Source organism: Rhinatrema bivittatum, chromosome 6, assembly GCF_901001135.1.
Source record: "Rhinatrema bivittatum chromosome 6, aRhiBiv1.1, whole genome shotgun sequence".
Taxonomy (NCBI): domain Eukaryota; kingdom Metazoa; phylum Chordata; class Amphibia; order Gymnophiona; family Rhinatrematidae; genus Rhinatrema; species Rhinatrema bivittatum.
This window is the reverse complement of record NC_042620.1, coordinates 38,832,403-38,848,648: the sequence shown is the minus strand read 5'-3', so window position 1 is coordinate 38,848,648 and position 16,246 is coordinate 38,832,403. Positions and strand designations below refer to the sequence as shown.

General features: G+C 40.4%; 1 protein-coding gene and 2 long non-coding RNA genes across 3 annotated transcripts in view; 2 read left to right on the top strand and 1 right to left on the bottom strand.

Moving 5' to 3' along the window:
* The window catches only part of ESYT3 (extended synaptotagmin 3), a 193,069-nt gene that overhangs the window by 39,374 nt on the left and 137,449 nt on the right, over positions 1-16,246 (top strand). The gene's annotated exons all lie outside the window — the stretch shown is intronic.
* On the bottom strand, positions 11,579-12,168 carry LOC115093495. Its single transcript, XR_003857329.1, has 3 exons — positions 12,123-12,168; positions 11,904-11,967; positions 11,579-11,804 (listed from the first exon to the last, which is right to left on the bottom strand). It is a non-coding gene; the product is annotated as an uncharacterized LOC115093495 (long non-coding RNA).
* On the top strand, positions 13,369-13,958 carry LOC115093496. The gene is made up of 3 exons (XR_003857330.1): positions 13,369-13,414; positions 13,570-13,633; positions 13,733-13,958. It is a non-coding gene; the product is annotated as an uncharacterized LOC115093496 (long non-coding RNA).

The window sequence follows — 16,246 nt, the reverse complement described above, 5'->3', positions numbered from 1 at the left end:
TCCTAGTTTAGCATTATATGGATTTTCAAGGGCTTAAAATGGGGTCACTGGCTAAATGTTTGGGGAGCCCTGGTTTGGGGAATCTTCCCCCTCCCCACCACCACTTATACCTTTCTCCCACTCTGCCCCCCCTCAAGGTGGTGCTTTTTAAAATGTTTCCAAAGAAAGCAGTAGATGGGTATTAGCTTGACCAGACCCTTGTGCTCCCGGTCCTTCAAGGTCTAATTCTTAAGAGCTATTTTACATTTTTAGTGGTTTGATTCTTTAAGCACCTGCAGACTCTTGTGCTCAGGGCATCCTAGGATTCTCTTTAAATGTCAAGTCCTGTGGGCTTTTTCTAGATGTAGAAATTTTTTTTCGCTTTTCTTTAAAAAAAATAAATTAATTACATTCTTTATTGTGTAGAGTTTGGAAATAAATGTAGGCAAAAAGATGTCCACCTGTGTGGATCCTCCGTGAGTGCTTGGTAGAAACTTTTCTGTTACAGACTGAACAGCTTATGGCAGGGTAGAGGGAGAACATAAGAAATGCCATACTGGGTCAGACCAAGGGTTCATCAAGCCCAGCATCCTGTTTCCAACAGTGGCCAATCCAAGTCACAAGTACCTGGCAAGTACCCCAAACATTAAATAGATTATTGATTAATAGCGGTTTATGCATTTTTCCTCTAGAAACTTATCCAAACCTTTTTTAAACCCAGTTACACTGAGGTGAGGAGGAAAAGAGGTGTCTAAGAGGGGACTGGAGGCCTATTTGTGGTTTTAAGAACATAAGAACATAAGAAAATGCCATACTGGGTCAGACCAAGGGTCCATCAAGCCCAGCATCCTGTTTCCAACAGTGGCCAATCCAGGCCATAAGAACCTGGCAAGTACCCAAAAACTAAGTCTATTCCATGTAACCATTGCTAATGGCAGTGGCTATTCTCTAAGTGAACTTAATAGCAGGTAATGGACTTCTCCTCCAAGAACTTATCCAATCCTTTTTTAAACACAGCTATACTAACTGCACGAACCACATTCTCTGGCAACAAATTCCAGAGTTTAATTGTGCGTTGAGTAAAAAAGAACTTTCTCAGATTAGTTTTAAATGTGCCCCATGCTAACTTCATGGAGTGTCCCCTAGTCCTTCTACTATCCGAAAGAGTAAATAACCGATTCACATCTACCCATTCTAGACCTCTCATGATTTTAAACACCTCTATCATATCCCCCCCTCAGTCGTCTCTTCTCCAAGCTGAAAAGTCCTAACCTCTTTAGTCTTTCCTCATAGGGGAGTTGTTCCATTCCCCTTATCATTTTGGTAGCCCTTCTCTGTACCTTCTCCATCGCAATTATATCTTTTTTGAGATGCGGCGACCAGAATTGTACACAGTATTCAAGGTGCGGTCTCACCATGGAGCGATACAGAGGCATTATGACATTTTCCGTTTTATTCATCATTCCTTTTCTAATAATTCCCAACATTCTGTTTGCTTTTTTGACTGCCGCAGCACACTGAACCGACGATTTCAATGTGTTATCCACTATGACACCTAGATCTCTTTCTTGGGTTGTAGCACCTAATATGGAACCCAACATTGTGTAATTATAGCATGGGTTATTTTTCCCTATATGCATCACCTTGCACTTATCCACATTAAATTCCATCTGCCATTTGGATGCCCAATTTTCCAGTCTCACAAGGTCTTCCTGCAATTTATCACAATCTGCTTGTGATTTAACTACTCTGCACAATTTTGTATCATCTGCAAATTTGATTATCTCACTCGTCGTATTTCTTTCCAGATCATTTATAAATATATTGAACAGTAAGGGTCCCAATACAGATCCCTGAGGCACTCCACTGTCCACTCCCTTCCACTGAGAAAATTGCCCATTTAATCCTACTCTCTGTTTCCTGTCTTTTAGCCAGTTTGCAATCCACGAAAGGACATCGCCACCTATCCCATGACTTTTTACTTTTCCTAGAAGCCTCTCATGAGGAACTTTGTGAAACGCCTTCTGAAAATCCAAGTATACTATATCTACCGGTTCACCTTTATCCATATGTTTATTAACTCCTTCAAAAAAGTGAAGCAGATTTGTGAGGCAAGACTTGCCCTGGGTAAAGCCATGCTGACTTTGTTCCATTAAACCATGTCTTTCTATATGTTCTGTGATTTTGATGTTTAGAACACGTTCCACTATTTTTCCTGGCACTGAAGTCAGGCTAACTCAATTAAATTGAGTGACCTGCCGGAGGTTTTGTGTGCCCGGCCTCGACGGGGATTTCCTCGTTCACGCGTAGATATTGACGTCATCCAGCGGAGACGCCCTAAGAGGCCCCTAAAACCGGCCCAGTTGCGGCACGTCTCCTAAGCCATGTGCGCTGAAAGGGCGCACGTGCGGCTTTGTTAGAATTTTGTTTGAAGTGGTATCTCTAATCAATGCCTCTTTGATCCCCCATGCCTCCGAACCAGAAGGCAGAATCGGCGTTGCAGTGCCCGATTGTGCCTTAGTTGTTTTATAAAGATGCCTCACTCAGTGAGAATAAGGAGAGCGAGGGAGAAGGAATCCCTCCCAAATCTTTCACCAAAAACGTTGGGTCCAATGGACGCGCACGTCGAGCGGAGGGACAAAATGCCGGAAGTAAGTTTGCTAGAAGATGCCAGGGAAGAAACCTCACCCAACATCTTCTCTGAACTGTTAACAACTTTGTCCCCGGTATTACGGGTGTCACCAGTGAATCCAGCAGAGGACAGGTTTTTGGAACAATTACGTTCTCAAGAAGGTTCCAGCTCGTTAGGAAGTGGAGAGGGTCGAGCTGGAGTAAGGATTGATGAAGGTTCCTTTAACCAATTAAGAACTGGTGTTGTGGCCGAGAATGCTGTTCATTTGTCATCTGCAGGGGAAGAACTGGGGAAGGTTAAAATAATGAAAATTGACCTGGTAAAACCTAAAGAAATATCTTTAGACTCAATTTGGGAAAACTTACAAGCAGTTAACGCTAATATGTTTAATCAAATGGTTCCAATTCACGATTTTATTGGGTGCTATGGAACTAGACTAGATAAAATAGAAAAAGATGTAAAGCAAACACAAAAATCTATTCAGAAAATAGAGATTGAAATAAAAGAAAAATCTAATACATATGCTTCTTTAATTAAAGAAAATCAAATGTCTTTTAAATCATAACAACTAGAGAATCAAATAAGAGCAAAAAATGTAAGATTTATTAATTTTCCTAGAGATCAGTTTTTACCTCCTAAAGATATGTTAGAGGTATATGTTAGAAATATTAAAAATCCCGGAGCAGGCTATCCCTATTTTATCTAGGGTTTTCTATATCCCTCCTTATAAAAGGGAGGATGTAGTGAATCAAGATGAACCACAGAAATTAGTTCCAACAGAACTATCATTGTTAAATCTTACAGAAATATTAGAGACATAACAGGAGAAAGTGATTACTCCTGCCACTCTTGTAGCATCATTTCTTTTAGAATCTGACAAACAGTGGGTGTTAAAAATGTTTTTCAGAAATAGATCTGCTACTTTCTTAAATTTGAAAGTAAGCGTTTTTCCAGATTTTTCCAGAGCAACACAAAAGACGGAAGCAATTCCTCTCATTAAAAACTAGAGTGACAGAACTAGGTGCAATGTTTCTTCTTAAATTCCCATGTAAGTGCATTGTGAAATGGCAAGGGTTAACATATGTTCTATGTTCCAGATCAATTAGTTACTTTTTTGTCAAATAAGAAAAAAGCGCCGTCTAGTTCTTCCCCGATTGGGACAGAGCAGCAAAGTTAGGCACTGACCCCAAAAAGAAGTAATTCATCTCTCCATAGTAGGTAATTTTCCTTTTGAAAGTAGTTATATAATATTTTTCCTACAGATGAGGTAATACGACCTAAGAGAGGACTAATATGAGAGATTTACATATTGATAGTTGTACTAATTGGTATGTGGTGTCTTTATAATTTGGTAAAGGAAAGTAATGTTGTAATGTCATGTAGTAAAATATTTCCTAATTAAGAACTAAATAAGGAAAAAAGTGAATGAAAATCTGTTTTTCAATCCAAGATATTGATGCTTGGAAATCATTTTGTGAAAAATTAAGAAAATATAAATTAAAAAACAAACCAAAAAAACCCCAACCCAGGTACACTAACTGCTGTAACCACATCTTCTGGCAATGAATTCCAGAGCTTAACTATGTGTGGAGTATGAAAGAACTTCCTTTGTTTTAAATGAGCTACTTGCTAACATCATGGAGTGCCCCACTAGTCCTTCTGTTATCTGAGAGCGTAAATAACCAATTTACATTAACTTGTTCAAGTTCTTTCATGAGTTTGTAGACGACTTATCATATCATGCCTCAGTCATCTCTTCTCTAAATGGAACAGCCTTAACTTCCTTAGCTTTTCCTCATAGGGCAGCTGTTCCATGCCGCTTATCATTTTGGTCGCCCTACTCTACACTTTCTTCGGTGCAACTATACCTTTTTTGAGATGCGGCACACAGTATTCAAGATGCGGTCGCACCAAGGAACCATACAGAGGCATTATGACATCCATTGTTTTATTCGCCATTCCCTTCCTTATAATTCCTAACATTCTGTTTGCTTTTTTGATCGCCACAGCACACTGAGCTAATGATTTCAATGTAATATCCACTATGACACCTAGATCTCTTTCCTGGATAGCAACTCCTAAGATAGAACCTAACATTTTGTAACTACAGCAAGGGTTATTTTTCCCTATATGCATCACTTTGCACTTGTCCACATTAAATTTCATCTGCCTTTTAGAAGGCCCAGTCTTGCAAGGGCCTCGGCACTTCATCACAATCCGCCTGAGATTTTGCTACTTTGCTTAATTTTGTGTAATCTGCAAATTTGATCACCTCGCTCATTGTACCCCTTTCCAGATCTTTTAAAAAAAACACCAGACCAAGTACAGATCCCTGAGGCACTCCACTGTTTACCTTTTTCTACTGTGAAAACAGATCATGTAATCCTACTCTGTTTCTTATCTTTTAACAAGCTTGCAATCCAAAAAAGGACATCGCCTCCTATCCCATGACTTTTTGGTTTCCTTAGAAGCCTCTCAGGTAGGACTTTGAATGCCATCTGAAAATCGAAATACACCACACCTACCAGTTCATCTTTGCCCACATATTTATTTACCCCTTCAAAAAAATTTGGAGATTTTGAGGCAAGACTTCCCTTGGGTAAATCCATGCTGGTAAACCATGTCTATCTAAATGTTTTGTGATTTTTATTCTTTAACAGTTTCCATGATTTTTCCTGGCACTGAAGTCAAGCTCACTGGTCAGTAGTTTCCAGTAGAGCCCTTTATAAATATTGGGGTTACATAGGGCATCTTCCAATCTGATGATTTTAATGATAGGTTACAAATTAATTAAAGTAGGTCTGAAATTTCTTTTTTTTTCCCGGTTCTTTCAGAACCCTGGGGTGTATGCCATCCAGTCCAGGTGATTTACTACTCTTCAGTTTGACAATCTGCCTACCACATCTTCCAGGTTCACTGTGATTTGGTTCAGATCATCTGAATCATTACCCTTGAAAACGGTCTCCGGAATGGATATCTTCCCAACATAGTCTTCAGTAAACACTGAAGCAAAGAAATAGTTTAATCTTTCTGCGATAGCTTTATCTTCCTTACTAAGTATCCCTTTAACCCCTTGATCATCTAATGGTCCAACTGACTCCCTCACAGGCTTTCTGCTTCAGATATATTTAAAAAGTTTTTATTGTGAATTTTTGCCTCTGGCCATCTTCTTTTCAAATTCTCTCTTAGTCTGGCTTATCATTCTCTTACATTTAACTTGCAAATGCTTATGCTTTATCCTAGTTTCTTCTGATGGATCCTTCTTCCAATTTTTGAATGCTGGCAACCAATTGATCTTCCTTCCACTTTTCTTAATGCGTGGAATACATCTGGACTGCGCTTCTAAGATGGTATCTTTTAACAGTGTCCACACCTGTTGCACACTCTTAAACTTTGTAGCTGCACTTTTCAGGTTTATTTTTATTTATTTTTTAACTATTTTTCTCAATTTATCAAAGTTTCTCCTTGGAAAGGTTAGTGGTAGAGCCGTGGATTTACTTACTTGTCCCCCTTCCAGTCAGGTTCTTGTGGCCTGGTTTGGCCTCTGTTGGAAACAGGATGCTGGGCTTGATGGACACTTGGTCTGACTCAACATGGCAAGTTCTTATGTTCTGATCACTATTGCCAAGTAACCCCACCACGATACCTCTCTCACCAAATCATGCGCTCCACTGAGAATTAGATCTAAAATTGCTTCCTAGCTTGTCTGTTCTTGAACCAATTGCTCCATAAAACTGTTATTTATTCCATCTAGGAACTTTATCTCTCTAGCATATCCTGATGTTATACTTACCCAGTCAGTATTGGAGTAATTGAAATCTCCCTTTATTACTGCACTACCAATTTGGTTAGCTTCCCTAATTTCTCTTAGCATATCACTGTCTGTCTTACCATCTTGACCAGGTGGACGGTAGTATACTCCTATCACTATACTCTTCCCCAACACACAAGGGATTTCTACCCATAAAGATTCAATTGTGCATTTAGTCTTATGCAGGATCTTTATCCTTCTGGACTCTGTCATCCCGGATATAAAACGCTACCAAGGTGCTCCCCTCTGTCATTGCGATATAATTTGTACCCCGTATAGCAGTGTCCCATTGGTTATCCTCCTTCCACCATATCTCTGAGATACCATTTAAGTCTGTCATTCACTGCTATACACTCTAATTCTCCCATCTTACTTCTTAGACTTTTATAGCATTGGCATACAAACAGGAGACAGGAGCTCTTTGCATCGGATGAATAAGTACAATTTCTCACCGGCGGGTAAAAAATCATACATGTGACACTCAATGCAAAAGACTGGGAGGCCCCCCTCTTGCTGCTGGACTGCTGCCTTCATTTTAAATTTGTTCACTTCTTAGTTAGGTTTAGGTTTCTTTGGGAATAGGAATGTGTACAATTGGGGTCCTTTAAATGTATTAGTGTATTCACTATATATCTGATAGTGACCTACAAGGGAATGATTAAACTCTTGAAAAGGTGTGGGGAATTTCTGAATTTAAGTTAAAAGGTCAATTTTTTTGTTTTGTGTGAAAGTGTCACCTGCCTATAAATTATAGGATGAGCTAGGGGTGGGAAAAATAAACACTCTCACTTCTGTTTTTTGCCTGCCTTTCTGCCTATTTAATACAGTCACACAAACACACTAAATAATATACCCCAATAGTTTACTTCTCTCCAGTACTTTTAGGTTTAAAAAATTTCCCAAGCAGAACTTCTTGATTCTTTTCAGCCACCAGTGAGATGATCCTCTCATCTCAGTGCTCCCACTGGGAGGTTAAGGATCCTTCCATTTCTCACCAATAAAAGGAACAGCATATTTTACTGGTGCATTCCCATCTGACCTTTGTGACCCAGCATTGGTCCAAATGGAGCACCTGCTTTTTATATAAGCTGTGCTGTCATTAGATCTTGCTGGCAATTCCATGCAAGATAAGGTTGGATCAGGTCGGGCAAAGGAAACCTGGAATGCAGAAAAATGGTGCTGTTGTAGAATTTGGTGTTTTAATATTTTGTAAATATTTCCCTAACAGGTGCACTAATTAGTACATTTTATAATCGTGATGAGATGATTTCATAAAATCAGTTTTTTAAAGCAGAGTTTGGAACCTACCCCTCCCCCCACCTTTTGAGCATAGGATATTGCTTATGATCTCCCAGAACACCCTTTTTGTGTATTCATACATCAGGAAGTGCAAAGAAGGTATTACTCCAAGGTATAGCCATTTCACCAGGTAGAAAGATCAGGATTCTTCAGTAGGAAATTTTGACTTCAGTTTCTGCACTAATCCAGGAGTGCATTTCTTCTGTCACTCTTGTGGAAATGTTGCTTTTGAGCATGCAGTAACAGTAAGGCTCAGCTAAGAGTTGCAACCGATTTATTACTGAAGCAATCTAGCAAAACTCAGTAGAAATGTTAAGTATATATATATATATATATCAGCAACAGATTCCACAATGCATAGAAATAAAATTCTGTTTAAACTGAGTGATTTACGCATGTAACTGTGGCTTTTAGTGTCTGTCCTTAGGAGTAAATTTGCCATTTCAGAGTGTGTATGAAAATGCTTTGCAAGTGCCATGCTTCACTGTTCTCCTTTAGTAGCTGCTGGAGCCCTGCAGAGGGGCATGGGCAGTTACTCACTCTTGAAACTAGCTTTTCCTGTCAAAGTCCAGGATATTTTCAACAGTGTTTTGCAAATAGATAAAAGGGGTCGACTCTGAGCTGACTAGTTTGGTTGTGCCGTTGTCCCTGCTTGGTGCTCCTGAGCAGCACTGGACAGGAAACCTCTAGTGACTACAGAAAATTTTGGTGGAACCTTGGAGCCTCATTTTAAGCATCCATAATGAGTATATGTTATGATAGATTTCCTTAACCAAAAAAGTGTGAAAACCACTGCAGTAGAAGTCACAGTTGGGGGTTATATTTGCATGAAATGGATTATAGATTAATTTATATTATTACTTGTACCAGTTTGTTAGTACACAGTTATAACTTGTCTTCAGTTTGTTTTTTTTATTTCGGTTCTGAAAGGTACCTTGCTTATTTTTTATTTGATTTGTATTCCGCCTTTCAGATACTTTAAAGCAGCAAACATTTTAGTTTTATTTTTTGATTATCTTTTTTTGGGGGGAGGTAGGAGTTGACCCTTGCAGTTTCCTCTTGCAGTTTCCTCCTGTTCCTTTTTACCTTTTTCATTTCCAGCTTAATCGGGTCCATTGCTGGGATCTGTCAAATGAGCTTTTATTTGCAAGTACATAGGGATTGTCTTCTCTCCACTTTATCCCATCCCAGCCTACTTTAATCCAGTCACTGCGGTGACTGTCCTGAGCCGCAGGTCATGCACCAGAATTCCCCCTGCAACCCTGCAGTCATGGTCCCTAAATCCAATCACTAGATATTGCCCTTGCGTGATGGCCGACTTACGCCCCTCTCTGGGGCTGTGTATGCTGCCTCCACAGCATCTCCAGCTCTGGTCAATCCAGCCAGGAATCAAATTCAGGTCCCTCTGCTTGGCAGTGTTTCACTGATACTGAGCCACTGGCCCAGCCCTGATGGTTTTATTAAGAGAACAAATGGGGGAAAGGACCATAGCAGATCTGAAAATTTGCATCTTTAAACATTGGTTACCCTAGTAAAGATATTATCTGTAGATGACTTTTAATTTTTTTGAAGCTTGCAGAGACGAAATATTATGTTGGATTGTTTAGTTTTTGGGGAACTTGTTATGGTTTTGCCTTTAAGGATCAGTTCATTTTAAGGACTTCACCATTTTCCAAAGGATTTCTTCTATTCCCTTCTTATGCCAAATCCCATTGCTAGTGCAGGCTCAAAATTTGTAAAATTAAATGCAGACTTGGCTTGTACTAAGACTTTTTGTGCTCTGCATGCTTACCGAATCTTAGGTTGTCTTCAAAGTCTGTTTTAACCTTTAGCTCCTCTTTCTGTCTAGCTCCATCATTGCAGTGATCTTTCCAGGTCAGATGTTACAGACTGTGGCTTGTTCCAGTGTGCGGGAAGCATGTGCCCTGAGTCAGACTAGGACATATTCAATGGATTTACATAGTCAAATCAGACTGAGACACACACCACCAAAGCAGCGGTCGTAGCTGATAAAACCAGGACATGACTTTATTACTAAATCAACATCCTAGCAGCAGCAGCAGCCTAAGCCCAGGACTCGGAAGACGTTAACTGAGAGCCTGTGCTGCTTTGTCAGACCTTAGGAATCAATCATAGCTCTCAAACTGGACTCGGGGGCTATGACTGAGTAGTAAACTCCTGGCTGCAATAGCTGAATAGTGAGTGGCCTGCTTCACACTTTAGGCTGAGGTGTCTTTTTTTTTTTTTTTTCGCCTGAGCCCTCCCAACTTTTGTTTGTGGCTTGTTTGAACATTAAATACTACATCTGTAGGGTTCTGCTTACTTGTTTTATTTTCTGAATAAGGAATTCACCCGAGGCGGGTTTAGCTCATGTAGCTTGTCATTCATTTTAACCAGTGCAGGTACAATGTGGTATCTGTTTTTACTAGAAAACTATTTTTAAAAATGTAGAATTATTCTCTGTTGGCGAAGTGCCAGCCTGCCGGTGAACCTAGCTTTAAAGTTCCTGGAATGAAATGACTTTGACAGATGACAAAAGTATGGTGATGTCATAAATTGGTTGAGACATTTAAAAGGGAAATGAAGAATTAAAATGTTTAGTACATTTTTACACAGTGTCAGACAGCAGAATGCTGTATATCAGGGAAAATTGAAAAGTTTGCCGAAAGAAAAATGTTGTTCCATAAAATGTGAACCTAGGAACATAAGAAATTGCCAGGCTGAGTCAGACCAAGGGTCCATCAAGCCCAGCATTCTGTTTCCAACAGAGGCCAAAACCAGGCCACAAGAACCTGGCAATTACTCAAACACTAAGAAGATCCCATGCCACTGATGCAATTAATAGCAGTGGCTATTCCCTAAGTAAATTTGATTAATAGCCATTAATGGACTTCTCCTCCAAGAACTTATCCAAACCTTTTTTGAACCCAGCTACACTAACTGCACTAACCACATCCTCTGGCAACAAATTCCAGAGCTTTATTGTGCGTTGAGTGAAGAAGAATTTTCTCCAATTAGTCTTAAATGTGCTACTTGCTAACTTCATGGAATGCCCCCTAGTCCTTCTATTATTCGAAAGTATAAATAACATTGTGTGCATTAATATTCCATACATTAAGCTGAATGTTGCATACCAAAATAAAGGTTTTGTCATGTAGCAACATTTAATTTTCATCTTGGGCTTGTATGCATTAATGTGAAATACTGTACTGCAGGATAGTAAGTCTTACGAAACTTGTTTCTGTGTACTTGTTTTATGAATGTATTTTGAACTCTGCATTGGACAGGATTTTTTTTCCTGAAAATAGCGGATTGTACATGCGAGTTAAATAAAAAATGATCTCTCTGGGGTAAGAGTATTCAAAAATAAAATTAAATGGTGAGGAAGAAGATGTGTGTCCAGTGAGAATAGCTGTCTTCCTCGTCTGCTGAAGGTATTACCGGATTAGAGGGAGTGACACATGGATCCATGAGAGTGATGTCGTGCACTAGATTCTGTGGGATTCGTCACTATCTGGATCAGTGATACTGTTTACTGGGGATGCGTAAGCAAGTCAAGTTACTAACAGTTGGCATCTCTGCTCGCCATCCTTTCTCTTGCACTTTTTTACGTGCCTTCTTCTGAATACTGCGGCTTCCCATTTTTGTGGGTATTTTCCACCTGCCTGCAGGAGCTGGAAGGAAACTTGATATCTTTAGCATTTGAGAATGAGTCCTGTGTTTTTAGAGGCTGTATTTAGCATTGATGTCATCAAATAAATTCAATACATGTAAGACTTGTTATATTTGGGATGTGGATTGAGTGTGCCTTCATACGATGCTAAACAGATGTTCAGCTATCGTGTCTATCAGCCATGTTCGGGCTTCAAAATCATTAGGCACCTCAATGTAGTTTTAAATTGATGTTTGTGTCCACTGGTTTGCGTGCTCATCAAATTATTGACTTATATGCAAGCCACTGCTCAACTTATACTTGCGAGTGTGTAGTCGATCTTGTGCTGCCGACACCAAGGCGTTTCGGAGCGGTGCTCCTTCTTCACGGGCTGTGCTTTGGCAAGAAGGACTGCTCAAACACTGTGGCAACTATATAACATGAAAATAAACCATTACTCGACATCCTAAAACTAGTGACATTCTCTGTCACTTAGTAGGGTTGCTCTGATCTAAGTATCGGATACATACTTGTTACGGTGGCTGGACCAAGAACTGTGGACTCCGGCGCTGAGGATGCAGAGAGTATGCTCCGCTATAGGGTACAGAATGCTTTCTTGTTAGCCTCTCAAAAGTGAATAAACAAAGTCAGTCTGTTCAACCTGCCAGTTACTGATAAGTCAGTCTGTTCAATCTGCCAGTTGCTACAAATAAAGCCTGTGCTGCCTTTTAAGTTTGTTCGGTACTTACTTGTAAACTACGGCTGCCACGTCCTGCTCCGTTTTCTAGCGCGGGAGTGAGGCGGGAAAAAAACGCCATTTTTAAAGGGACTTGCAGCTCAGTCTCATGACGTGTAGGGCGGGGATATTGACGTCACACAAATGATAGTGACGCGGTGATTGCTGGGTGAGTGCCAATCATGCTGTTTTGTCATTAGGATCATGGTATTTTGATTTAATAGTCTGATTCTCTTTTCTTATTTAAATCATTACACGGGTTACATTTTGTCATGTTATGCTCACTGTCTTGGAGCTATTCCATTCACGAAAAACTGCATGCTTGATAAGTGCTAAATGAGTGACATCCACTCAATTTTATCATTGAGTCCGATGGGTTCCAATGCATTCAGGCGGTGAATCCACTGGTTTTCTTTCCTGTTGAGTACATTCTCACGATTGCCGCCTCGCCATGGTGTATTGACCTGTTCCAGCACTGCCCACTTAAAATCTCCAAAAGAGTGACCTACATCCACACAATGTTGCACCTTTGGTGCCTTTAAGTCTTTGTTGTTTATTCTGCACTTATGCATATTTTGTGCACAAGCCCATCAGGGCAACAGCTGGACCCATCCAAGCACAGGTTATGTGGTCAAATTAAATAACGATGTTGATTGTAACTCGGACCACGTAATATACGTTTTACAATGCCCCTGTCCTAAGATCTACGTAGGCAGGACTAAGAGGAAAATACGGATTCGGCTTATAGAGCATAAGTGCAGAATAAACAACAAAGACTTAAAGGCACCAACGGTGCAACATTGTGTGGATGTAGGTCACTCTTTTGGAGATTTTAAGTGGGCAGTGCTGGAACAGGTCAATACACCATGGCGAGGCGGCAATCGTGAGAATGTACTCAACAGGAAAGAAAACCAGTGGATTCACCGCCTGAATGCATTGGAACCCATCGGACTCAATGATAAAATTGAGTGGATGTCACTCATTTAGCACTTATCAAGCACGCAGTTTTTCGTGAATGGAATAGCTCCAAGACAGTGAGCATAACATGACAAAATGTAACCCGTGTAATGATTTAAATAAGAAAAGAGAATCAGACTATTAAATCAAAATACCATGATCCTAATGACAAAACAGCATGATTGGCACTCACCCAGCAATCACCGCGTCACTATCATTTGTGTGACGTCAATATCCCCGCCCTACACGTCATGAGACTGAGCTGCAAGTCCCTTTAAAAATGGCGTTTTTTCCCGCCTCACTCCCGCGCTAGAAAACGGAGCAGGACGTGGCAGCCGTAGTTTACAAGTAAGTACCGAACAAACTTAAAAGGCAGCACAGGCTTTATTTGTAGCAACTGGCAGATTGAACAGACTGACTTATCAGTAACTAGCAGGTTGAACAGACTGACTTTGTTTATTCACTTTTGAGAGGCTAACAAGAAAGCATTCTGTACCCTATAGCGGAGCATACTCTCTGCATCCTCAGCGCCGGAGTCCACAGTTCTTGGTCCAGCCACCGTAACAAGTATGTATCCGATACTTAGATCAGAGCAACCCTACTAAGTGACAGAGAATGTCACTAGTTTTAGGATGTCGAATAATGGTTTATTTTCATGTTATATAGTTGCCACAGTGTTTGAGCAGTCCTTCTTGCCAAAGCACAGCCCGTGAAGAAGGAGCACCGCTCCGAAACGCCTTGGTGTCGGCAGCACAAGATCGACTACACACTCGCAAGTATAAGTTGAGCAGTGGCTTGCATATAAGTCAATAATTTGATGAGCACGCAAACCAGTGGACACAAACATCAATTTAAAACTACATTGAGGTGCCTAATGATTTTGAAGCCCGAACATGGCTGATAGACACGATAGCTGAACATCTGTTTAGCATCGTATGAAGGCACACTCAATCCACATCCCAAATATAACAAGTCTTACATGTATTGTATATAGTATCATGTTATAAAAGTTTGGGTAATAATTTCAGGTATTATCAAATAAATTCAGACATTTTTATAGAAATCTCTCTACCATAAAGAGGCATTTTATCCTAACCAGATTTCAACTGGATTCTAAACTTTGGTTTGCTTAGAAATGCTGATATAGCACTAAACTCTCTGAAAAGAATATAACGCCAACCTGGTACTTGCTCCTGTGTGCCACTCACTCATTTGGCCATGGAATCCGTCTGCAGGGACTTCCAGTGGCCGCCTCTACTTTCTCTTTGTGACCATAGTGTTATCTTTAGGGAGCGTTTTATCATTGCACCCATTTGGAACTGGATAGATTAACATGCATGTTTTATTTTAAAGGCTGTCTTTGTAAGGGTGCGGGGGGGGGACCATACCTGCAACAGGTATTGCTAGGATCGGCAATCCTGTCCTTAAAAGCAGGAATGCTAGGAAAACAATATAATTTGTTAGCTACTAAACAGCCATTAACATTGGTCATTTATTTATTTATTTATTTTGATCTACATTTCGGTCTTCAGGAGCTATCCATGATTAAGGTTTTTGAAAGTTCACCCTAATTAAGTATTCCTAGTATGAATCTAAATTTAATCAGGGCGCCGAAACTTATCAGGACCTCACGCAGGTGGTACCAATGCTTGTAAGACATGAATACCGTGTGACCAGCTGAAAAGTGTGCTCCGGAGCAGAGACTTTCAAAGCTGCACACCTTTCTACGTCAAAGGAATAGTAAAACGCACAAAATTATAAAATGTTAGGTCAAAATAATTGGGCTTAAGTCCCAAGAAACTTTACTTTGTATTTTGGAAACTAGATCATGCTATTGCTTTAAAGTTGACATCCTTATTTACGTAGGGTTTGATGAGGGAAATGTCCATGCTAATCGCGTGAATACTGTTGTAAATTCATTTGCAGTATTGTACTGGGATGCTCTCATTACCTTCTGTTTCTGACTCCCCTTCCACTCAAAATCAATATCATTCCAACCAGAAGCTGGAGAGTTTTGGTTGTGCAGCACGTAAAATACTAGAATACCTGCGGTTCATTTTATTCTCTGTGTTCTCTGGGCCAAACAGCATTTTCTGTGGCAGTAGAGAAGTTGTGTGGACTAGCTTGCAGGCCGATACAGAAAGAAGCGCAGGAGAGCGGGCGAGCACCCGCTCTCCCGACTCGCGCACAGGCGACGCTTCTGGGCACGCGATTTAGAAAAAAAAAAAAAAAAATTCAAATGAGGGCCAGCGGTAAAAGGAGGTGCTAGGGACACTAGCGCGTCCCTGGCGCCTCCTTTTTGACAGCAGCGGCGGCTGTCAGCGGGTTTGACAGCCGATGCTCAATTTTTCCGGCGTCTGTTCTTGAGCCTGCTGACAGCCACAGGTTCAGAAAACGGATGCCGGCATAATTGAGGGTCCATCTTCCGACCCGCGGGCCACGGGCACATTTAAAATTTTATTTCTTTTTTAATTTTAAATTTTTTTCTTATTTTTGGGGCCTCAGATTTAATATCGCTATGATATTAAGTTGGAGGGTGTACAGAAAAGCAGTTTTCTCTGCTTTTCTATACACTTCCCTGGTGCCGGCCGAAATTAGCACCTGCCTTTTGGCAGGCGTTAATTTGTGAAAGTAAAATGTGCGGCTTCGCTGCACATTTTGCTTTCTGTATCGCACGGGAATGTCTAATAGGCTCATCAACATGCATTTGCGTCTTGCGGGCACTATTAGTTTCGGGGGGGGTTTGGCCGCGCATTTTTGATGCGCTATTACCCCTTACTGTATAAGGGGTAAAGCTAGCGCGTCAAATGCGCGTCCAGTACAGTAAAGTGCGCTCCACCAGAGCGCACTTTACTGTATCGGCCCGAGAGTGAGCAAACCTGGCAAGTCTCAAAGGCAGGGAATGCTCTTACATTCCCTGTCCGTGAAATTCACCAACTGGTGAATTTTGAAAGAAGTTACACCTGTAAATGTAGCATAATGTCATAGCAATTTTCAAAAGTCATTTTACCCATGTTAAGTGCATATATTTTAACAATTTTAAAAAGCCCACTTACACATGTAAAGAAATATTAGAAAAACATGATGTACAAATTGAAAAATTGATTAAATTCCATGTATAACCTTCTGTTAAAAGGACAAATCTCCCACCCTTTGCTTCCAAAAGAATGTGTATAAAAT